Consider the following 25,288-nt stretch of genomic DNA (forward strand, 5'->3'; position numbering starts at 1 on the left):
TCAAGTTGTCTGGCTTCATTACCTGATGATTCTGCTACAGACCAGGGTGTGTTTAAGAGTCATTATGACAATTTACACATTCTGAGTACACTAATGCATAGTGTCTTGTGCCAAACTCTTTTGCCAGTGTTCCAAATGATCACTCAGGCTCCTTGGATAGCTTTACTCACTGTTGGTTAAGTGCCAAGTTTAAATGGATCATATACTATAAACATTACGTTGGTATTGGGATCACCATCTACTCCTTAATTTTTATGTTATGTATCATGGATAATTTCTATTCTGCCTCTCTAATACCCTACACAGTGAAACTGAAACTGAGCCTCTAATTGCTTCATATTACAAGGGTCTCATTTATAGTTTTGGGTGATGACCACAGTCCCTGGGAATTCAATCACTTGAGTGATGGAGAGAAAGCTATAGGTATCTAGATTCCTGATGATATTCTTACACACAGTGGGTAATGTGCCAGTTCCAATGAGTTGCTGAGAGTTCACCCTGCTTCATGAGGAAAGTGTCAGTGCAACTGATTTAATCTTGAGGAGACCAAGTTTATAAAGCAGTTCATCCTTAGAAGTAAGGAGGATAGATGTGTTAACAAAGTATAGAGTTTTTAGCATGTGAGTCCAGTCAATATGCTCTCCCATCTAAAATATGTGTCGCTTCTGGGGCTCTAGAAGGTTGTAGCGCTGGAGAACTTGAAAATATTCCAGAGATGCCTGGAGACTCGTGACTCAACAGTTTCTTCAGAAATATTCTGATGGGCACTAACAGCAAACGAGCTGTTAGTAAATAAACTAGATGAAGTGTGTGAATAGACATGAGCCAGCACCAGGCTGAATGAACATAAAGTGCTTGTGGGTACAGCATGGAGAACTTGATTATTTTTTACTGCATTTTAAGGTATGTTTTTTAAAGTTATCTGCTTTTTGGGTGTTCCTTTATGAAGTATCTAAACTTATTGAATTAAATCATTGTTCCTAACTTTCATTGTTTTATTGCTTACAGGAACAAATATTTCTTAGCTCACATTCACTAATTTTTGAGTATTTTTGAAACTATAAATTGCATCTCAAAACTAGCAAATTGATACTTTCCATTACTGGGGAGTTGTATTTCACTAGACAATATTCTATTTTATTCAGGGTATGAAAAAATAAATTGACTGCCCCACTGAAATCCCTCATCACGAAGTATGAATAATGTATTACTTTTAACCTTTACCATTCCACATTTAGAATTGACTTCCTTATAGAAAAGATACATGCACTATAGAAAAGAGATAGCATCTTCAAAAAATGGTGTTGGTTAAACTAGATGGCTCTATGTAAAAGAATCAAATAGACCCTTATCACCCAATCTCAACTCTAAAGGGATTAAAAACCCCAACATAAGGCCAGCTACTCTGAATCTGATAGAAGAGTAAGTGGGCAATGGTCTTTGCTCATTGGCCCAGGAAAGTACTTTATGAACAGGACACCCAAAGCACAGGCACTAAGAACAACAATTAATAAATGAGATATCATGAAACTGAAAAGCTAGATGACAAAGGACACCATAATTTAGAAAAAGCTCCTGGCTACAGAATGGGAAAAGATCTTTATGATTTCATATCTGCTACAGGGCTAATATCTAAAATACATAAAGAACTGAAAAAAAAACTGGATATCAGGAAGATAAATAACCCAATTAAAAATGGGGTGCAGAACCAGGCGGTGGTGGCGCACGCCTTTAATCCCAGCGCTCAGGAGGCAGAGCCAGGCGGATCTCTGTGAGTTGGAGGCCAGCCTGGGCTACAGAGTGAGTTCCAGGAAAAGGTGCAAAGCTACACAGAGAAACCCTGTCTCGAAAAACCAAAAAAAAAAAAAAAAATGGGGTACAGATCTAAAAAGAGAGCTCTCAAAATATGAAATATAACTGGCCAAGAAACACTTAAAGAAATGTTCTTAGTCATCAAGGAATTACAAATCAAAACTTTGGGATTCGTCTTACACCACTAAGAATGAACAAGATCAATAAAACAAATGGCGGCTCATGCTGGTGAGGATATTTAGGAAGGGGAACTTTCATTCATTGCTGGTGGGAGCGCAAACTTGTACAAGCCACTATGGAAATCAGTGTTACAGTTCCTAAGGAAGCAGGGAATAGATCTACCCCAAGATCCGGCTATACCATTCTTTGGCATATACTCAAAGGACTCTACATCCTACTACAGGGTGTAGCTAGAGTTTTCCTGCCTGGCCCACAGTCAAGACAAATCTCTCTCACCTGCCAGTCCCACAGCCGCTCAGACCCAACCAAGTAAACACAGAGACTTATATTGCTTACAAACTATAGGGCCATGGCAGGCTTCTTGCTAACTTTTCTTACAGCTTAAATTAATCCATTTCTATAAATCTATACCTTGCCACATGGCTCATGGCTTACCAGCATCTTCACATGCTGTTTGTCATCATGGCGGCTGGCAGTGTCTCTCAGCCTTCCACTTCCCAGCTTTATTCTCCTCCTTGTCCCGCCTATACTTCCTGCCTGGCCACTGGCCAATCAGTGATTTATTTATTGACCAATCAGCAACACACTTGACATACAGACCAGACCACAGCAACAGGGACATGGTCTCAACACTTACTCATTGTTGCTGTATTTATAATAGTCAGAAATTTTATACTGTTCATTAAAAGATGAAAGGGTAATGGAAATGTGGTACATTTACACAATGGAATATTGTTCAGTAGTTAAAAAAGAATCATGAAATTTGCAGGTAAGTAGATGAAGCTAGACAAAAAGCATCCTGAGTGTATTGACACATGGTTTCACTATAGCCTGGACAAGAATAAAACTGTCCATCTTCCTGCCTCAGTCTCCTCAGTGCTGGGACTAGAAACACATGCAGCCATGTTAAGGATTTATTTGTGAGTAGTTTGTAAATTATAAATATAGCTTTATAGAAACAATCTCTCTATAACCTAAAATTAAATCTCCTTGTATCTTTTCCACTTCAGAGTATTATTTTACTCTGTTGGAAATAAAATTCAGGATAATTGAAGGTTTTCTTTATTATTCAATAGAAATTGGAGTATCTGAAGAGTTGAATACTTTGTTCTTTTAAGTTTCTGATGTGATTCTGCTTTCAGTAGGAGAAAGGAAGACACCTCCAAACAGCAAGATGAATTGTATTCTCATTCCCTTTTATTTCTCCCCTAGGAGTCACCCTGATTTTAGAAATGTCTCAAGTTTGGAGACACCTATCTTTATTTTGACCACTCTATTATTATTAGAATTACAAACCATACCAACCACATTCTTCAAAATAGCTATCATAAAAAATTTAATAACAACCATTGGCAAAGATATGAAGCCACTAAAGTCCCATGCTTGTCATAATGGAATAAAAACTGATATGAACATTTGGAGAAAGCTAACCATACCATTTAAGGCTGAGAATATAAATAATTGATAACCAAGATGTTCCAGTCTGAAGATATAGAAAGAACATTTACAAAAAGAACTATTCATAATAAACAATAATTCTATATAGCTCAAATTCCAATTGGCAGTGTATGATAGACAATTAATGTGACATATTCATAAGTACACTACAATATTATATAAGAGTTAGAACCAGCCAATGGCTGCCATATGAAAACATATACATGTCTTTATTGATCAAAAAGCTAAATTAAAGTCAGGATTGAAGTTACGGTCACAGGAGCAGCCATTGGAAGAGGACCAGGCCTCAGGTTGGTTTTCAATTTGGGTGCTTTAATGAAAATTCATAGAGCTATACTGCAGATTTCTTTTCTTTATTCTATTTTTATGGTTTCTTTTTACATTATATTTTTTAAAAATTTAAATTGCTATATAACATTAGATTCCTGATCCAATTGGTTGATGAGTATGTCCAAATTTGGAGGCTGTATTTTATTTTGTTTTGACTCCAGAACATGAAACACTATTCTAAACTGAGAGATAACTTTAATTTACTTCATGTAATGTGGTTTTCTGAAAAGAAATGGCTCACATTGACTCATGTAGTTAGACATGTGGTCTCTAGTTGGTGGCGGTGTTTGGGGAGGTTATGGAAACTTTAAGAGTTTAACTGTAGCAAGGTTCAGCCTCGCTGGAGGAAGTACATAGGTAGGGATGGGCTTTGACCGGGGGGGGGGGGGGGGGGGGGGGGACTAGCCCCACCCCTGATTGCTGTCTCTGATTCGTGCTGTGTATGAAAATATGATCTCTCAGCTTCCCTCTCCTGCCACCTGCAGCCATCTCTTACCAGCTGTTACGGAACCATAAGCCAAAACAAATTCTTCTGCAAGTGTTTTCTGGCTGTAGTATTTTATCACAACAACAAAATTAGAAAATACATCACCTAAAAATAACTTTAGAACAGTTGTTGGTAGTTACTCTTCTACATCTCAAAAAGATGTGGGGAAAACATTTATCATTTTAAAAGTTTGAAGATCATTGCATCTGGAAGCTGTACTACTGTTCTGAAACAGTGGCTGGATCCTTCCACTTCCATTACTCAGGAATTTAGCTTTGGTTACTACTCAAAATATCAGTGTATGTGTCCTATATGCCAATGTGTGGCCAGTGTCACCTACATGACATTTAGTACAACCTTGGGCATTAGTTCAGACGTGTGGCAATTTGAATCTTTAATAAACCCAAGTGGACCTTACCATTTCCACCAATAATGAAACTCCAGTCAGAGGAAGTTTGACAAGACCCTAATATTCCTTTTCCTTATACATCTTTTAAAATTTCATTGTTTTCATATGAAAAGTGGTCCATTTCTCTGTTTACATTATCTCCAATTTGTACTATCCCTTTTCTTCTCCCAAAACAGAAAGCACTATTTCCTGTTTATTTTATGATTATATTTGTCCCCACCCACCATGGTTGGCTAAAAATTCTACAAACTTATCCAATTTGGCTTGATGTGATCAATATATGAATTTTTAGTCGAAAATCAAAACAGGTGAATGCAATATATTTTGCTATATACAATATGTACTTTTAGGGCTTTCCTTTGAAAGCTTTGTCATGGATTTAAGATATCAAATACTGTAGGTCTCTCTCCATACTAGCTACAATAATTATTACATCCTTTGATGCTTGAATAGACACCATTGCCAACATTATCGCCTCTCCAAAGCAGCTCAGAACCTATTTAATAATGTTCTCAGTATTTATGTAAGCACTGCGGTTACTACAATCATAAAGTATTCCTAAAGTTTATCTAAATTTCTTGTTCTTTTAGGAAAAAAATTCTTTTTTGTGGGAAATAGTTCAATAGACAAAAACAAGTGGTCCATGCACTCATTAGATGGTTTCAACTGACCTCATAGTGATTTTAATGTGCCTTCAAAGGCACTGAATTGATAAACTAGAAAGCTTTTATCTCTTTTCTTTTTCTCCCTATACTAAAACAAAACACATTATTGACTGCCTTCCTTTTCTTGTACAATTTGTTCTTTTTATTACTAATTTTAACATAGCAAAGGACATACAGTGAAGTGCAAAAATATTTCTCAATGTTGTACTTACCACAACTACATAAAAACAGTCAAGCTGCTGAAAATTTCATATATGTAATTCATGTATATACATATATATGAGATAGTATAGCAAGAACTACAATTTTAAATATTTTCTTATAAAGCCTATAATTCAGTGTGAATTGGTTTAAATACTGTATAAGAAACCATTCAGGCAAAGCACAATTAAATTATCATACACACCAACTAATACGTGTATTAATACTACATACATATATGACAAATTCTCATGAGGTTTTGGTTCATCTACAGAAGATATAATTCTTCATATTTAAGAAAGGAAGACTTCAAAGTGTTAAAGCCATTTTATTTTTTAGCATAAATACTTAAAATGTGAATTGGCAACATATGTTTTCCTTGAACTAAAATTATGCATTCTTGAGTAATTTTATAACCATGGTACATAGAAGACCGTTAAAAACATTAAAGGAGACAGAAATAATTCAACTTGCTATCTCCTACTCTAATTTGTAAGGTTCAGTTTTAGAGCTATGAAATGTTAGTTTCACATTATATCTTACTGGAGATATTTTAAAGTATGTTTAGACTGAATATATACAATTTTGAGGGCTTCACTCAGGAACTATACCTCTATAAAAAAAAGATACCAAGCATTTTAATGATATGCTCTTTGATCTTTATCAACTGTATGCTAAGCCCCTTTTCACTAAGATATTACATGACTGCACAACGTAAGTAACAAGAAACAAACCAACTGAGGACTGGAGGACTTGTGCAGTTGGTTAAATGTTTGCCACATAAGCATGAGGATTTGAGTCAGGTTCCCAGAAAACACTAGGTAAATAAGCTGACTCATGTAACTTAATCCCACCTTTCTTGGAGAAGACCAGAAAATTCCTGGTGCTAGCTGGCCAGCCAGTCTAGCTCAATCAGCAAGCTCTAGATTCAATAAGAGACCGTGTATCAAAAGTTAAGGTGGAGATCTGTAGGGGAGGAGACCTGATGTCATCTATTGACCTCTGGCATCTGTAGACATGAAGATGCATGAACACACACACACACACACACACACACACACACACACACACACACAAGCACATGAGCACATGAGTGTGCATACATTGGCATTAAGTGAAATAATTGAAAAATAATGTTATGAATAAAGTATTGTAAGAAAATAATGAAACCTAATATATGGCAACAATGAGCACTGTGATTAAAAGGCTGTGATGGGATTCTAAATTAGGCAATTGAACAGAAACAAATTCTATAAGTAATGATACACATTGATGGTAAATCTATTTAAAGAAGAATCCAATGCTGGGTACAATTTAGGGAGGATATGTGTCCATCTTTGATTGAATGTAATATTGAGTCATTTAATTATTTTCACTCGAGTATCCCTTTCTTTGCTAAACTACAGTGGCTTCTGTTGCAGAGCGAGAATCATTGAAGTGTTTAATTGAACGAAGACCACCATAGTTATGAAGTTTGAGGAAATAATTATAGATGACCTGAACAACTGCATCAATTGAATTTCAATGCACAATATACTTAAATGTAAACATTTTAATAAAATGCATAATTATAGATCTACATTTTTAGAAGTAAATTCCAGGTTTGATGAATGAGATGGTCGATAGGATTTCACTCAAATGATATTTTTTGTTTTATCACTCCATACAGGTAATCTTCTGTCCCTCACTGTGTCAACAAAGTTTTGCTAATGTTGGACTGTCATTATACATGAAATTTCTGGGAAATGAAAGTGCTTGGTGAATTACATACATCGTATGGCATTGCTAATGGAAGGCAATCCACCAAGCCTGTGATTTTCCATTCCTTCAAAAAGACACTGAATGTACTTTAATTATAGTGAGTAGGATGAAAATTATGCTTTTCAGTGTAAAGAATTGCCTTTGTGTTTATAGAGTCAGGGTTTGAATTATATTTTCAGTGTCAGCACAGTTGATAAACAGTCTGACTTTGGGTTTTATAATTATACAAAAGAAATAATAAAGTAACTTTTACCTGCATTACTTAAAGGTCAAATATCTATGACCATAAAAATGGAAAGTCTAATTACTCTCCCCTTAACATTCCTAAGACACTATGTAAAAACTTTCTAAGAAAACAAAAATCTCCTGTTTGTAGAAATCTTTTTATCCCTACGGAATAACTGTTGTCATAGTTGATGTGTCCAAGAAATTTTATGGATTCAATTAAATGCACCAATAAAAATTTTCACTTGAATAAAGTCAGTCAGTCACAGAATGATGATTAATAACCATCATAATTCAATCATATTTTAGAAATGAATCACAATTTTGTATGCATATAAGTACACTATAATGTTTGAGAGTAAGCTAAGAGTATGCTTTTGATACTGAAATGCCATGACAGTGTTTGAATACTTAAAAAGTCTCTAAAAATTTTTTTCTAAGAAAAAGCTTATAATTCAGTGCTAGAGGCATCTGTAGTTCATGTCTAAGGATCATGAAATTCTCATTATTTTTATTCTCTTAAATTTTACCACATCCTAAATATATTTCACAATTTTATATGAAAATTACCTTGTGCTGTTCTGTAATATTAATGTCATGTTAATGACAGCAATGAAATGATAGGAACAGATTAATAACCTTTTGAGCATTTGAATATATACATATATAAGCATATATATGTACATATGAGTGTGTATATGTGTGCATGTATGTGTGTGTGTGTGTGTGTGTGTGTGTGTGTGTGTGTGTGTTTGAAATTGGTGTCACAGAGCTCAGTTAGTTTTGAACTATGTAGCCAAGATCATTCTTGATCCTTGGCCTCTAATGTTCAAGGGTTACTACTGCAGATATTCACCACGATGTTTGGTTTGAATATTCATTTTAAATAAAAATATTTAAATCATGTTTATTTTGCATGATTACATGAAATTTCCATGCTCTCTGAAACAATGAATAATATTAATTGAAAATTATAATGTTTTGTAAAGTTAGTATAAGGCTTAATATTTTTCAAGTACATCCTAAATAAATCAAGTACAGAAATACCAAACCATATAGTATTAGTTTGGATTTCTTTTTGGTAAACAAGTAAATACACAGAGTAATTAAAAAAAAACTTGAAAGATGTTCTGAAACAGAGTTTAGGCTAGACTCAGAATTGATTTTCCTGGCCACCTGAGAACATAATCATCATTTGGCTTGCAAAGACAAGACTTTGGTCAAAACAAGCATGTGGTGATGTATGCCTGTAATGCAAGCACCCGGGAGGAGACAGGTGGATCAGTGGGACTTGCTGACCAGCCAGTTTCTAGCTCAGTTTCTACCCTCAAGATTCACTGAGAGACCCTGTCTCTAAAACTAAGGTGGACAATTAAGGAAGACTATTGCCATCAACCTCTGACTCTACATGTGTGTACTATGTACATATACATACACACAACTTACATACATGTACATACACACACTCACACATACACATGAGTAGTAATGCCAAATGGCACCGCTTTTCCTAAGGATAACATGAATATAGCATTTTCATTTAAAGTATTAACTTAGTTTTATAATTTTCTAGTATCAAGAATAAAAATATATTGTTTGTTTTCAAAAGGGGGTGTAAAAGAAAGGATATGAAGTTGGAAGGAGGATATGGGAGGAGTTAAGAAGGGGGAAACCATGATCAGATTATATTGTAAAGAAAAAAAATAAAAACAAAAATGAAAAAGAACAGGAAAAAATATTTGAGCCTTTCTTGACTGATATAGAAACACATGTAAATCCTGTCATTCAATTTTAATGAGGTAAGTTATGAATAGTGAGTCCACTGTGGTTAGGTTTAACTGTAATGTTTGCTTACCTATATAAAATATACTCATAAAGAAAATGTATAACATGTACATTTTTATTAATGCTGGGACATGCTCAGGGAAATATTTTATTTTCACTTTCTTCTTAATGCATTTTCTATATTTAATTAAACTCCACTTTCACAAATATTACAACGTGCAGAGATTGTGCTCACCAGAAGTACTTTAAAGTACTAACATGGGCCTCCTAATTCCTGTATTGTTTGTTTTCTGCAAATCTGAAAAGAGGTTTAACTTTTCTTGTACTAATATTTATAGAATCAGAAAATATTTTCATAACTGAGAACACAGTTTTCTTTTTACAATCATACACCATAAATAGGATAAATAAAATACTTTCACTGTTTTTTTTAACAAATGTGTGATAATTTGAAGTATATGACATTTATTCAGAGACAGTAAAGCATTTGTCCAAATTTATAGGGCATTAAGGGAATTATGGGATCACTGGTATAATTTCACAAGAATAAAGCCAAAGAAAAATGCTGGAAGTGTCGACTTAAACTAACTGTGCCACAGTGTCATATGTCCCCTCCCATGAATCCATGTAAGGTGCTGTTCCAGATGGCAAATGGGAGAAGGGAAGGTCTTTTCCACTTTGATAAGCTAGTGTCTGCAAGTAGAGGCTGATATAGAGATATAAAAGACACTTCACTGCACCTACAGTTAATCATAAGTAGAAGGATGATGGTGTCAGTGGAGGCGACAGGGTAAAGAGAGGGTGAAAACTGGAAAGGATATTTTCCTTTGAGATGGTCAAGACCTGGATATCAGCGTCATTGGAAACGCTGGAGAGATTGGTGAGAAAAGAATATAAAGCACCATCAATATCACTTGACAAGTATGTGTAGAGATGCTTTTATATATAGCAAGTATCTAATGGTTAACTCCCTTGTGTTCTCCATTGTATTCCAAACTACAAATGATGCATGAGTTCTGTTAAAGATTCGTGTAGAAAAGAGCCTGTAAAATTCTGTCTTTTGTCACTCTTATATCTTTTCAACTCTCGGAAAGCAGGTTTAAAGCCCCAAAGTCTATAAAGGAACAAACAGCCGGGTATGATTAGCCTGTGCCTTTAATCTCAGCATGTGCAAGACTGAGGTAGGAGGATCACCATGAGTTTGAGGCTATCCTTAGCTACAGAATGAAACCCCTTTACTAACCAACTAACTATGAAAACATCAGTAATAGGTCCGGCATACTGCCTGACCCAAAATGCAGGCCAACGTGGTGGCCCGGCTTCCAGCATTCGATGGGAGAGTAGCAACAAAGGCCAGGAAGTCATCGGTGAGTGCCCAAGGGGGCCTCGAGGAGAGCTAGAGCTAGCCGGGTGCCCACTCCTCCCTGGAGAGCTCTGCTTCGGGTGAGTGAAGCCCAGGAGCTGGCTGCCGGTGAGGGAGGACTATGAAGCTTCCGAACATCCTGCTCACCGGTACACTAGGGGTTGGAAAAACCACGTTAGGCAAAGAACTTGGATCAAGATCAGGACTGAAGTACGTTAATGTGGGGGTTTTAGCTCAAGTCTGATCACCGGATATCATGGAGTCTGGCAAGATGGCTTCTCCCAAGAGCGTGCCGAAAGATGCACAGATGATAGCACAAATCCTCAAGGATATGGGGATTACAGAATATGAGCCAAGAGTTATAAATCAGATGTTGGAGTTTGCCTTCCTATATGTGACCACAATTCTAGATGATGCTAAAATATATTCAAGCCATGCTAAGAAGGCCACTGTTGATGCAGATGATGTGTGATTGGCCATCCAGTGCCATGCCAACCAGTCGTTCACTTCTCCCCCGAGAGATTTTTTTATTAGATATTGCAAGACAAAGAAATCAAACCCCTTTGCTGTTTATTAAGCCATATTCAGGTCCTAGACTGCCCCCGGATAGATATTGTTTAACTGCCCCAAACTATAGGCTTAAGTCTTTATAAAAAAGGCATCTACTCCTGCAGAAAGAATAACTGTTCCACGGTTAAGTGTTGGTTCAGTTTCTAGGAGACCAAGTACTCCCACACCAGGCACACTAACTCCACAAACCATGTCTGTCTCAACTAAAGTAGGCACTCCAATGTCCCTCACAGGACAGAGGTGTACAGTGCAGATGCCTGCTTCTCAGTTTCCTCCCATGAAAGCTTCAATTTCTACAACACCAGCAGTTCAGAATGTTCTGATCAATCCATCATTAACTGGGTCCAAAAACATCCTTATTACTACTAATATGGTATCACAAAATACAGACAATGAGTCAGCAAATGCCCTGAAAAAGTGTGAAGATAACGATGACTATGATGATGATGATGACTATGATAATTTGTAATTTATCCTGGATGCATGTAGCATGTGTACTTGGTCTTGAATCCATTGCACTGAAATTAAACAAGCATGTGTTATGTTTTAAAGCTGTAGTTTAGAAAATGGTATTTTATAAGTACACGTACTATACCTTTCAATTGAAATGTTCAGTTTTAATAGAACTAGTCATGGTTTTTCGTCAACCTTTATGCATAAAAAAATAAAATGTTCATTTATCAATTTGAAAAAAAAGAAAACATCAGTAACATTAGTTGAAGTACTATGCTACATTGCCATAGGCTAAGTCAGAATCCTTTAGAGATTTTCCTCTAATGTGTTTATCCATATTACTAAATGACAACATTTTTATTTATTTATTTTTATTATTAAATTTTTCTATTCATTTTACATACCAACCACAGATCCCCCTGTCCTCCCTCCTCCTGCCCCCCAGGCTTCCTCCTCAACCCACCCCCCATTCCCACCTTCTGCAAGACAAGGTCTCCCATGGGGAGTCAGCAGAGCCTGGCACATTCAGTTGAGGCAGGTCCAAGTCCTTCCCCCTGCACCAAAGCTGTGCTAAGTGTCCCACCATAGGCACTGGGCTCCAAAAAGGCGGCTCATGCACCATGGATGGATTCTGGGTCCCCTAAACAGTTCAAGCTAAATAACTGTCTCGCCTATCCAGAGGGCCTAGTCCAGTTCCATGGGGGCTCCACAGTTATTGGCCCACAGTTCATGAGTTTCCACTAGTTTGGCTGGCTGTCTCTGTATATTTTCCTATCATGAGCTTGATATCCCTTGCTCATAGAATCCTTCCTCTCACTCATCAACTGGACTACTGGAGCTTGGTTTGGCACCCGGCCATGGATTTCTGCATCTGCTTTCAACAATATTTTTTATTTAATTTTAATTTTTTGAGAATTTTAAACATGAGTACTGTGTTTGGATCATTTACATCCCTCTCTAAATCCTGCTAATTGATGGAAATATTAAAATTACACACACACACACACACACACACACACACACACACACACGTTGCCTGGAAGATACAGACAGTACAGAAAGCATCATAAAACCATGCATTGGAGATTGGATAACCTATCAAGGTGCTTTATCCCTGGAGAAAATCATTCTTTCTCACAGCAGACATTAATTGCCTGTAGCTTTTCATCTAGGGGTAGGACCCGATCCACGTTGGTGTGTCAACTGGTGTCACTATATAGATTTTGTTTAGATAACCATATGGTTGGATTTTCATGGGTGTACCTTCCTTGTCATATCTAAGAGACACTATCTAGCACCAGGCATCTTGGTTGTCTGGTTCTCACAATTTTTCTGAAATTTTCCTTGAACCTCAGACATAGAAGTCATGTTGTATATGTATCAATTAGAATGATGTACCCCATAGTTACTTCTTCATTTTGACCAACTGTGGATCTCAAACTTAGCCAACTACCAGTGTCTGACAGATGTTGACCCTAGAACAGACCCTATTACAACTGTCTTCTGAAATCAATATAATTTCCAACTATAATCTAAATATTTGTCCTTATATCCACAGATAAGTATACCCTTACCCCTTATCAATGCAGCTTATTTTGGAGGCTTCATGACAATGTTTAAAGCTGCAACTTGTCTAATTTTTGTTTTCACACATTATAGTCTTCCTTTTTGATAAGAATATAAAGATTTACTATTCTTAATCATGCCCTCTCATGAATCTTAAAAGGTCTTATTAATAAAAACAAACCTGGAGCTGGGTATTGGGGTGAATGCTGGAAGATCAGAGAAGCAGAACAAGCCACAGCCACCTCATCTCACCAGTTCCTCAGCTGATCCTGTTTCCTCAGACTGGAAGCCTCTGTGTCCTCATTCAAATGGATCTCAGTTGAACTGCTGCTAGAAGCCTAAAAGCTTAACTAGCTCTAGTTCCTGGTTTTCATGCCTTTTATACCTTTCTGCTTCCTGCCATCACTTCCTGGGATTAAAGGCGTGAGTTACTATGCCTGACTGTTTCCAGTGTGGCTTTGAACTCACAGAGATCCAGATGAATCTCGGCCTTTGGGATGTTAGGATTAAAGGTGTGAGTGCCACCATTTTCTGGCCTCTGTATCTAGTGGCTGTTCTGTTCTCTGACCCCAGATAAGTTTATTAGGGTGCACAATATTTTGGGAAACACAACATCACCACACATCTCTACCTCACACATACTTCTCTTGACTCATTCCCAGAATGGTTGCAACATTGTTAAGGCAGTGTTTAGAATATGCATTAGTTTCATCAATCTAATTACTTAGAAGTCAGCTATCGAGTTTATAGTGATTTTGTGTTTTCCTCAAACTTCTGACTTCATTTCTGATTATTGTTTGTTTGTTTGCTTGTTTGCAAAGTTTATGATGCTTTCTGCATTGCTTTTGTTGCTTCCAGGCTGCTCTTTTTTTGTTTGTTTGTTTTTTGAGACAGGGTTTCTCTGTGTAGCTGTGCGCCTTTCCTGGAACTCACCCTGTATCCCAGACTGGCCTCGAACTTGCAGAGATCTGCCTGCCTCTGCCTCTCGAGTGCTGGGATTAAAAGCATGCACCACCACCGCCTGGCTCCCAGGCTGCTTTTTATTGCACTTATTTGCTACACTACCCATATTCTTTTACACCTCTTCCAGGGTATGATGATCATTACCTGGCTAACTGTTGCATGCCTCGACACATCTTGGCATCTCATCTGTTTCTCCAGGATCTGAGCTGAAAACCAGGTTTCCATTTTTTTTTTCTGGACATATTTTTATATAGAGCTATTACTTATTCTTTATTTTAGGAACACCTAAATGTTCAAATTTTGTGTCAAACACACTCAGGCACACTTATTTCTCTCTTTTGGAATTCATTTCTTAGTTATTTTATCAACTCCTAATATTTCCAGAAATCTTTTCAGGTTATTTTCACCTACAATTCCCTGAACTACCAAGTGCTCATAAAACACTTTTATATGTAGGATTGTTATTTTCAACTGTGATGGACATTTAAGCCCACTCTATGTCCTTTCCATTATCTGCGTATTCATGGATGTCATAATTCCTTTGACCTCTTCATCATGAAGTATATATTTTTAAAAATTTTCTAGATGTATGGAGACATAAATTTCTTTTATTTATATTTCCTTTGTTACTTTTTTTCTGTCTACAAACAGAAATCATGTTTAATACCGACTGAAAATATTTATTTGTTGGAGAGCCAGCCAGCTTCCATTATACCTGATTCTTTTGAAGTGTGGGGATGAAGGAGACATGAAGACATTTGAATTGGACATATGACAAATGTTATTGAATTGGTTCTTTGTGATAGATCTTGAGTAGCCTTTTGTGACATGAGGGGCAAGCCTGGAAAGTGGATCATCATAAAACCTCTATGACTGTGGGCTAAAGATTTGGTCAGTCTGTCATTTTTCTGTCTCTAGTCAATTGTTGCAAAGCATACTGTTTTTTGTTTTTTCAAACTTATCCTTGAAGATGATTCTAGCTAGGAACATGAGATTCCAAAAAATAATAGGTCACTGTGTGCTGCAGCATAGGTCTTAACTACCCCAAAGTTCCAAGTGTCAAGGCTTGGGAGGTGGTAGAAACTTTAGTTTTGGGGCATAGTGAGAAGTCTTTAGACACTGGGCTCATGCTCTTGAGTGGCAAAGTTGAACTTTGAACTCTTTATAAGTTTCTCTGTTTTGTATTGTGGGCACAAGGTGAATGACTTCTCTGCTATATGTTAATGTCATTCTATGATATCTAGCCATAGGCATAGAGCAATGGGTCAACTGAATGTATGATTACACCTCCAAAACTCTGAGCCAAAATGAACCCTTTCTCTTTACCATGTTAAATATTAACTGCGTATATTTATCAGGGACTTTATACAGTTATGAATTACAGATTGAGTCAGTATATCAGTCATGACATAGGAACCCTTTCTGCAAACTGCCAGTAGATAGTGTTACCACACTGTGACATACACTGTTCTTGCCACCAGGAGCTCAGAGACTCCTTGACCCATCTCCCTTCCTCTCTCATGTGACTTACTAAAATTCTTTTGATGATAGTCTTAAAATATGTTTCAAAGAACCCCTATTCAATGGTCAAAATAGAGATATTTGTTTCAGGCTTTAGTCTCCACATCTAAAACACAGCATGGACCTTAACAGCAGAATTTCCTTGTGTTTGTGGTACTAGGGATTGAACCTAGGGCCTCACATTAGGCAGACAAAAGTTCTTCTACTTACTTGTATTCCTATACTCATTTTGTTACTTTTTATATTGAAATAAGATCTTACTAAGTTGCTCAGACTAGCCTTGAACTCACTATGTAACCCATACTAACCATGAACTCACTGTGTAGCAGAGGGTAGCCTTGAACTTATGATCCTCTTACCCAAATCCACCTGCCTCAGCTTCCCAAGTAGCTGGAATTATGGGCCTTTATGACTAGGCCTGACTTAACAATCTCAATGGTTTGATTTTTGTAAGAAAGTAAATTCTTGCATTGCTTGATCTTCATTGCTTTATTTTGGCTGAAACTTCATTGTTTCAGATTAGGGCAAGGGTATTGAAGGCTTTTGCTTGTTATAATTTACAAAGGGTCTGTTACTAGAGTTTCTTATCTGAGGAATGATGGGATTATAATTAGTCCTTAAACTTTGAACCTAGAGAAGTGGATGAGTTGTAAACTGCACGATGGTAGTATGGATTATGATAGTCAAGAGACAATGAAGACTGAGAGTGCTGGTATTGGGATCCACCATGACAGTGGAGTTAGAAATGAGAGAGATTGGTGATCAATACAGGAGAAAGTAGTTGGATACAACTGTGACCAATTCTAGGGCCTGGGTTGCGTCATACTCATCTTTATTCTTCAGAGCTTAGCCCAGACCTTGTAATCAGCTGGTATTTAAATAGACTGAGTCAATTGTTGGCTTGAGAGAGGATTATCAGTTTGTGAGAATGGATACACAAGATTTTGGTGATGTCAAGAATGTTGCTAAGTAATTAATGCAGATGAAAAGTGCTACTATGTCAAGTACTTTATGGATGATTTTACCATAAATAAAATAATAAATAGAATAATGGGGCTTAGTGAGAACATCATACCTCAAGTTCATATAACTCACAAAAAATTACACTTCTGCAAATGTGAAAGTTTATGACAGGTTAATTTACTAAAAGAAAGTATCTGTTAATTTACTTGTCCTCTGGGATATATTAGTGAAAATAAATGTTAAGAAAAAATTATGTACAGAAAATAAATCAATATGAAGTGCTGGAATATGGATGGTTGAAAGATATCAATTTTACTTTCTTTTCTTTCTAAAGATCTAAGACAATATAAGTAGAAGTGAAGGAAACTGATGTATGCCTTATGCAGATTTTATACAAGTGTCTTTCTTCAGAGTGGTTGGCTTTCTTTTTTCTGGCTAGTTCTCTTTTCAAATATTGAAACCAGACAAATATGTGAGGGTAGTGTTCCCTTTTGTAGAATTTCACATAATTGGAACAAAATAACATGTGATTGTGTGATGCTCCACTCCCATGTAGACTGACGCTCTGGAAATCATGGTTGCCTTCACTGAAATCATGTGTTATGTCATCTCCTTCTTCCACTGTAACATCAGAAAGTTGCCTTTGTGGGAGATTGTGGTGATATTTTATTTGTGCTCTAACAAATAAAACTTATCTTGGGATCACAGGACAGAGCCAGCCCTAGATTAGACATAGAGGCCAGACAGTCATAGCACATGCCTTTAATCCTATCACTTGGGAGGCAGAGATCTGTGTGGATCTCTGTGAGTTCAAGGCCACACTGGGAACAGAACCAGGTGTAGTCTATTGATACATTATTATTAAACCAATCTAACAATCTTGGGATAAATGCAATAAAGCTGTAATGTGGGAGATTGACAACCTATATCCTCTTTTTCTGCTATCCTCATTTAAAAGAAGCTGAATGCCCAAGTAATTAGTTAATTAGTTTTCCATCTGTATGTGTATTCTCTTGTAAATACATGCATTTGTGGCTAAAAAATTTCCACCAACTACTAGCTTAGTGGTATCTCATAGATTTTGTGCATGGTCTCCTTGTCTTATACTTTAGCTTTTTGTGAGTTCACCAGTACATCATTTTATTCAAGATCATAGAAATAGATTTATAAGTTTCAAAAGTTTAAACTTTTGTCTTTCAATTACCATGTTCCTATTTGACTATATTATGACCAGAAGACACAAACACATGATTTATTATCTTATAGATGTCAGGATATATCTGTGGCTTCATACATTCCCAGTTTAATTAATATTCCATGGATGTTTAAAATGAAATATTCTCTATTTTGTTTTTACTTGAACTTCTTTAATGTTGATTAATTATCTGTTTCTCTGCACATTGTTTAAAGTGCTGTAATAATAATAGTGTGGTTATAGGGAGGAGAATGGACATGGTCATAAGGTAAAAAGACATATGGATTGTGAGAAGATTTTCAAGGGTAGTGAAAAGAGCCAATAGAAAAGATTCAAAGAGATTGAGTCACTGTATTAGTTAGGATTATCTAGAGGAACAGAAATGGTAGAAATAATACTTATAAAGACTATTTATTAGAGTGGCTTACAGGTTGTGGTCCATCTAGTCCAACAATGGCTTTTTATCAATGGAAAGTCCAATAAAACAGTAATACAATAGTTGTTCAATCCTTAAAGCCCCAGAAATGGAATTTAATCATAATCATTTCTACTTGCAGCGACAGGGGTATATTTAGTTAAATTTTTATATTGCTTCTTTGGTATTTGTCAGATTTTTCAAGATCACACACTAGAATAATTACTTTTCAGCAGAAGATACAAAAAAAGTGTTTACTTAAGGGCAGTAAACCTTGAGGGCATTTGCACCTTTGCTAGGGAAGCCACTTAAAGAGTCAACAGTGAATACAATGGGGAGACTCTGCTCTTCAGCCTCAATGCTTAAAGCAGAGAAGAAAATATGCAACAGGGTGAAAAGTGTAGAATAAAAGGGAGCAGTGACTTGGAGTGATTTTTTCAAATCTCCAAAGTAAGACACAAAAGAAGTTAGAGAGAAGGAGGAACACATTTGAACTTGCTGTAAACTTAGTTAAAAGCCTGGAAGGTAATAACGAAAAGTAATGGTAACCCTCGAGGGTCAAATCAACTACTTTACATACACAATGTGCTTTAAACTGTTTTCAAAAAAGGAGCAATGCCCCAACTATACAGAACTTATCTTTAAACACTAAGGATTTTCCACAGATTGCTTAGATGACTTCCATCTGGGTCATCTCATTTAAAGCCCATTTGAGAATAGCTGTTGCCTGTTCTTCAGAGAAATAATTCTTGTAAACCTTGATTATGGTTCAGGGAGAATGTACCCACACAGAAGGATGGAAACTATAAATGTTTTATTCTGTTCTGTCTTTAATTCTGTCAACCCCGGGGTTAGTCACAGAGCCATAAACAAGCTAGAAAACCAAGACAGCTTGTTTGACAATCCTAATATTTGTCTTGAAGGACTTCTTTTGCATTTTTGTTCTTTAGTTTCTTTACTTATGAAATAGAGACACTAATTGTACCAGTGTCAGAGAATTGGTGAGAAAGTGATCAATAAATGTGAACAAAGTTGGCAGCACCTTTCTTCATACCTGGAACCTGCAACCATAACTAACTCCTTAGGAATTAAGGCGCTTTATGTAGGACATATATATGCACACTATTACCTAGTATCATCTCTTGTTCACAGTGGAGTGCTATAGCGCATATACACACTTTCTTTCTGTAAAGCATTTCCAAATAGTTCAACTTCTTCAATTCCAGTATAGACTGTGCATATCCATGGTAGAAGTCAGTTCATTGTCTGTCCATGCTCACTACTTACTGAGTGTAGCAGTTAAGTTATTGAAGAAGGAGACTTCGAGTTTCCTGACTTACAGTATTGAGTGGTCTTCAGAAGGAAGATGAGGATAATAATTGTGATTCCTATTTTTACCAGCTTAAGTTTATTTAATACAACCTTAGAGTAACTATCTCATTAATACAGAGACATGTTCAAGTAATAAAACTGATTATAATTTTATCATTTTATTTATTTATTACTTATTTATCTTAACTTTATAATTTAATATAATAAGTAATATGCTATCATTATTAAATATAATAATAAGTAATATGTAATATTAGTTATATATCTTATATTTTTCATAACACCTTATTTAACAGTTTTTTTAAACAACAAGGCCCTCTAAATCAACTGAACAAATTTCTTATGAACTCATAGAGACTAAAGCAGCAAGCACAGGGCCTATGTGGTTCTGTACCAGGTCCTCTGTGTATATATTATATAGATTTCAGTTTGGTATTTTTATGGGACTCCTGAGATATGTTGAGATAGCAAGTGTCTGTGTGAATTTGCTCATGTGCATATGTTTCTGCATGCCCACTTTTAAATATGTAAATGCATATACACATGGCCAAAGTCTTATTATTGTAGTTAAATAATTCAGTGGGAAAGTTTGGTGGGGAAGAAATAGAATTTAGAGCATATTTTAAAAAATTTGCATTTGAATTAAAATCATAAAACAATTTATTACAATTGCTGCTGGGTTATATTAATTCAAAAGAACACCTGGGAACCCTTGATCTTTTAGTTTTTTAGTAATTACTATATCACATCTGCTAAAAAGTGATTCAGTGTCTGACTTGCCATATGTCATGTCTTCAGCATTTGTCTTGTGCTATTCTAGCAGAACTCTGCTACCTCAGTCCTGAGGCTTACATCTGGTCTGGTCAATAATGTCATGCTCTTGAGAATAGGGTTAGCAATACCAGATCCAGCCAAGTGAGTGCCTGCCAGAGGAAGAGTGTTCTCCAAAAGGCCCCTCAACATCTAGAATAAGGGGATCAGCAACACTCAGATTTGGGAATAAAGATTGATGGGGTAAGGTTGGCAGTATGTAGAGAGTCTCTATTCAGTGATATAGTCCTTGGTTCTGGAACTCATTGGATCCAAGAGCTTCTAGATTTCTTAGACAACCTGGGCTGAGAGATGTAAGTCTTTGGAAGAATGATTTCTCTGTTGAGGATACTATGTCTTACACTTGATTAGTGAGAAGAAAAAATGATTCCATGAACGTTCAAGACTGAATTTTATTTTTCTCCTGTAAAATATTGGGGTAGGTGAGGCTTAGAATCAGTGTTTGTGGAATTATAAAAGCTAGAAATTTTGTAACAATGTGAGATTTTTATGAAGTCTTTAGAAAGAAGTGAAATTCTTCATGCATAGTGGAAACTGATTCTATTGGGAAGCTAATATTAGAATATATTGGTATCAAGTAGCAAATCTGCTACTGCCAGAGAGAGAGAAAAAAAAAAAACTTCTTAGTGTGAATTTAACTTATTTTAATACACTGACATTTACTTATATTTATTGAATACCTTGTGTTAAATAATCCTATTTATCCAATGTGGTAAATTCTAGTATGCTTATTTTAGGAACAAATAAAATGAAGCTTAGAAAGGTTAAGTCTATTACCCCAAATCACAAAACTTAACAGTGGTACAGTTACCATTCAAATCAGGTTTATTTGACTCCAAAATTCAGGAGTAGATGGTGTCTTTTCACAAAACTGGTCTCCCACAGTTTGTCTGAGTCAGTAGCATAAAAGGAAAACCATCCACAATGTCACTAGACGACAGCCTAAGGGGAGAAGCAGGATTTAAGCAAATACATTGGTGTAAAGTTATGCATTAGTGCCTCAGAGAGCAGGGAAAAGGGGCTGATTAGTTATGACTATAGGAGATAAGAAACATTTCACAGTGGGAATATTTTGTACATTTTTATGATGTCAACATTGGGGTGCAACTTATTAATTTATTTCAAAACAGTGATATCCAGAGAGGCACTTTTTGTTTTGACTTACTTCTCTTAAGGTAAGGATATGCAGTAAATTTCCATAAATGTGGTTTAATAGAAAGAAAGTGTCGCTTCTGGGAGAGGAGTCATATTTCTAAGAGCTGTTACTAAATCGCCAGGAGCATGCTGCTGCCACTGGGGAATGTTGATGTATTTGGTTACTTCTCACTGTTCTGCCTGCTTACTCCCAAAACATACAATCTGAATATAGGAATGAAGCAATGTAGACTACTCTTTACTTTTACTGCAAATTTCTGTATTAGTTTTTAAGTTTAAGAAGGCTTTTACTTTGTAATCGGGAAAATGTGTCATGATGAAATTTTAAATAGAAAAATATCAATGGGAAAATTATACAGAATTCAAATGTAAAACTGAATTGGATGTAAAGAAGGACAGAGGGTCATAGCTAACTGAAGAATAAATAAAGCCTTTAATTTACCTCACTAGTCTATGTTGAAATTTTCTTTAGCATTTTCTGAAGGTTATCTCTAATTCTAATTGTCTGTTTCTGTCCTGTCCTTCTGAGAAATTGGAGCCACAGATGTCCTTTCCGTGAGCATCAAATGCCTTTGGTGTAATTAGGTAATCTTCGGTGCTGACACTGGTGGTCTGTAGCTTAATTACGGACACACAGAGGGCAGAAGAGGGCGTGCAGTTCAGAGCTGGTGTTTGGATATTAATCGGTGTTAATGAAAGCAGAACTTCTAAAGCTCCCACCTTTGCAGAAGACGGAGCCCCAACCATCTTTGTTCAAACTGCTCAGAAACAATGCAAGGTATATCTATCCCATTTAATTTTATATGAAAATAAGAGATTACATATATCAGAAAATTAAGAATAGCGTGCCCCACAAAGCACACTCTCTGAGACCGCTTCAACTCCCCTTTCAGTACGGTTTATTGAAGAAAAGCTAATCCCAGTGGGAGGGCAGCAGGTGAGGAGCAGAGAAACTGAGTTAACGGTTAAAGGGGCAGATTACTGAGCTTCAGAACAGTTTGTGTGCATGCTAAATTAGTGACTAGTAATAGGGAATGTCTATGCTCAGTAACAGTGTCCCCTCTCAGTCTTCCCTTGCCAATTCCTCTTTCTCCTTCTATCTTTATTTTAATAGAAAGTGTTGCTTCTAGAAGAGGCTCATCTTTCTATGAGCTGTTACCAAAACACCAGAAACAGACTGATCCATTCCCTCAATATTTTCTAATTTTCTTTCCTCTCTCCCCCTTTCCTTCTCCACATCTATCCCAGTGGCTTAAAAGTAAACATACAGTTTATAAGAATAGCAATTTTCAAACATAATTTCAGAGTCAAAAGTTCAAAATCGTGTTTTCTTCAATAGCATATGCTTCCTTGATTTTAGTGAAAGCATTTTTGTATGTTTGTGACATGAACACTTGTATAGACAGAGAGGAAGTTAGATAAATATAGGTAATAAATCACCTGCTAATACAAATTAAAGATCTTTACCTCTTAAAATAAAGAGAAGTTCACTTTTGCAAGGAAAAGTGGACAAAGTTGACCTATCAGGAGCTACTTGGGGTCAAGGTGATGAAGAGTGGCTATCTATCACTCAGGACAATGGGAGGCTTGTTAGAAGCTAATGGTCTCTTTTCTCATTTATTTGATCCTGACTCCACAATCTCTCATTCTGTCAGAGCGCCCTCTGGGAGTATTATGGAGAGACCAGCTTATTCTATGGTACTTATTCTCCAGTCACAAAACAGAATGCTGCATCTCACTATTGACATATTTGTCTTTAAAGGGGTATCTGGCAACATACAAAGAAATGAATTGAGCAAAACTTAGCCAAGTGTAAAGCATAGGAGCTGACAGGCATTCCAAGTTTTATGTAAGTTTCATATAGATTAGTTTGTTTTCAGGCCATGAATTTTTTCAGCTCTAGTACATGTGCTGCTTATTAATGAATCCAGTCTATTAAACTTGGAGCACATAAAACTTTTCTCCTTTTCTTTCTGAATGAAACCTCACTGAATTTAATCCACATTGATCTGCAGATTCATAGCTCGAATGTAAAAATATGATGAGAAAATTCTAAATGAATTTGCATTCCTGGATCCTACCCGTGGTTTACTTGATATAATAGCTAATCTTCTTTGCCAGTTCTGCTGGATTTAGAATTTCCATGGAAATACAGTCTCGGATTGAGCCATGATAGTGTTTCTAGAAAGGGGTAACTTAAGAGAGAAGACCTGTCTTGGATGTGTATAGAATGATCTGATGTGCTTGGGTCCTGGCCTGAATAAAAGGAGAAAGCCAGTGGAGAGGAGCCTTCTTTTTGCTCTGCATCCCAAATAAAGTCTCAATGTGACCAGCTGCTTTGTGCTTCAGCTGACACATGGTGACTGTGTTTCCCTGAACTGTAAAAGAACCTCTCCTCTCCTGGGCTGTTTCTTGTTCACAGTCAATGAGATATAATTTACATTGAATGGGTTCTATTATTTGATGTACAGTAATTACCTTAGTACAGTGTTTTTGTTTTTGTTTTTCAAAACAGTAACAAATCAGCTAACCAGAGAATAGTGGGGTATGGAGATTGTATGCATGAAAACTGACTGATATGCTTGACAAGTAACATTCACATTACTAGCCTCTGCAAACTGCACAATGACAGCCAACCGTGAAAAAGAAATGCTGCCGAGTCAGGGTCACAACTAAGGATGCAAGATAACCAGACTTGTACATGCAGTTTTGCTAAAATTAGAGATTCACAAAAGGGTACTGAAAGTTCATTGCTTCTATTTTTATTTCTCCCTTGTTTCAGTAATTTTATTTAATGCTGATTCCAGTAGAATTTAGTTCCAATGAGGAAAACTTCTGAGGATTCCTGTCCCCTGCTTATGTGGACTGCTATCACAGAATAATTCATTTTTGCCAAGTGTTCCTAACAAGTTCATATCTATAACTATTACCTACCATCTATCTACCTATTGTCTACCCATCTTTGAATCTAACTACTTATTTTATCTCTACCTGACTATCTAGATAATTATTACCACCCTTATGTATGTTATTATGGTAAAAAAGGCCATACCAAATGTTAAGGTGTATTAGTCTAGAAAAATGCAGTGCAACAGTCAACCCACAGTTAATAAAATAGAATTTATGTTGAAAATATACCCATATGTCTATATGTATATAGTACCAAATAATAACCAATCAAATAAATTTTAAATAGTTAATATCTAGATTTTAGAATGCAAAATTAACATTGTCCTTCAAAGAATGTCTAGCAGTGTTTCAAGAGATAGTTCAACCAACCTTCCCTAGTTATTTTATTGATGTGAAATTATTTCACATAAAAAGCAAACTAAAGTTAATTTTCAGTCTAAATATTAACTCCTCCATTGGAGAAAAGCTTCAGTTAAGTGGTCATGGAAACAACCTTGTGTTATTCTGGAATTCATAACCATATCAACAAGCAAAGCAGAGTTCATAAATTGTCTTCCAACCCTTTTTATTAACCTGTCATATTATTTTACTTAGATATTTAATATCAATTATTTGATTCATATATTCCAATTTCTGCTTGAGAATAGTACTATCTGTATATCCATATTTATAACCTTAAAAACCTTAACACAAAAGGCAGGGTCAATCAAAGAAGATTATGAACTATTTTAGGGGGCA

General features: G+C 36.1%; 1 protein-coding gene and 1 pseudogene across 2 annotated transcripts in view; one reads left to right on the forward strand and one right to left on the reverse strand.

Moving 5' to 3' along the window:
• The window catches only part of Dok6 (docking protein 6), a 407,881-nt gene that overhangs the window by 53,855 nt on the left and 328,738 nt on the right, over positions 1 to 25,288 (reverse strand). The gene's annotated exons all lie outside the window — the stretch shown is intronic.
• LOC128113054 (transcription initiation factor TFIID subunit 9-like) lies at positions 8,115 to 11,972 on the forward strand (annotated as a pseudogene).

Source organism: Peromyscus californicus, unplaced genomic scaffold, assembly GCF_007827085.1.
Source record: "Peromyscus californicus insignis strain IS unplaced genomic scaffold, ASM782708v3 Scaffold_17__1_contigs__length_78620276, whole genome shotgun sequence".
In the NCBI taxonomy this organism is placed as follows: Eukaryota; Metazoa; Chordata; class Mammalia; order Rodentia; family Cricetidae; genus Peromyscus; species Peromyscus californicus.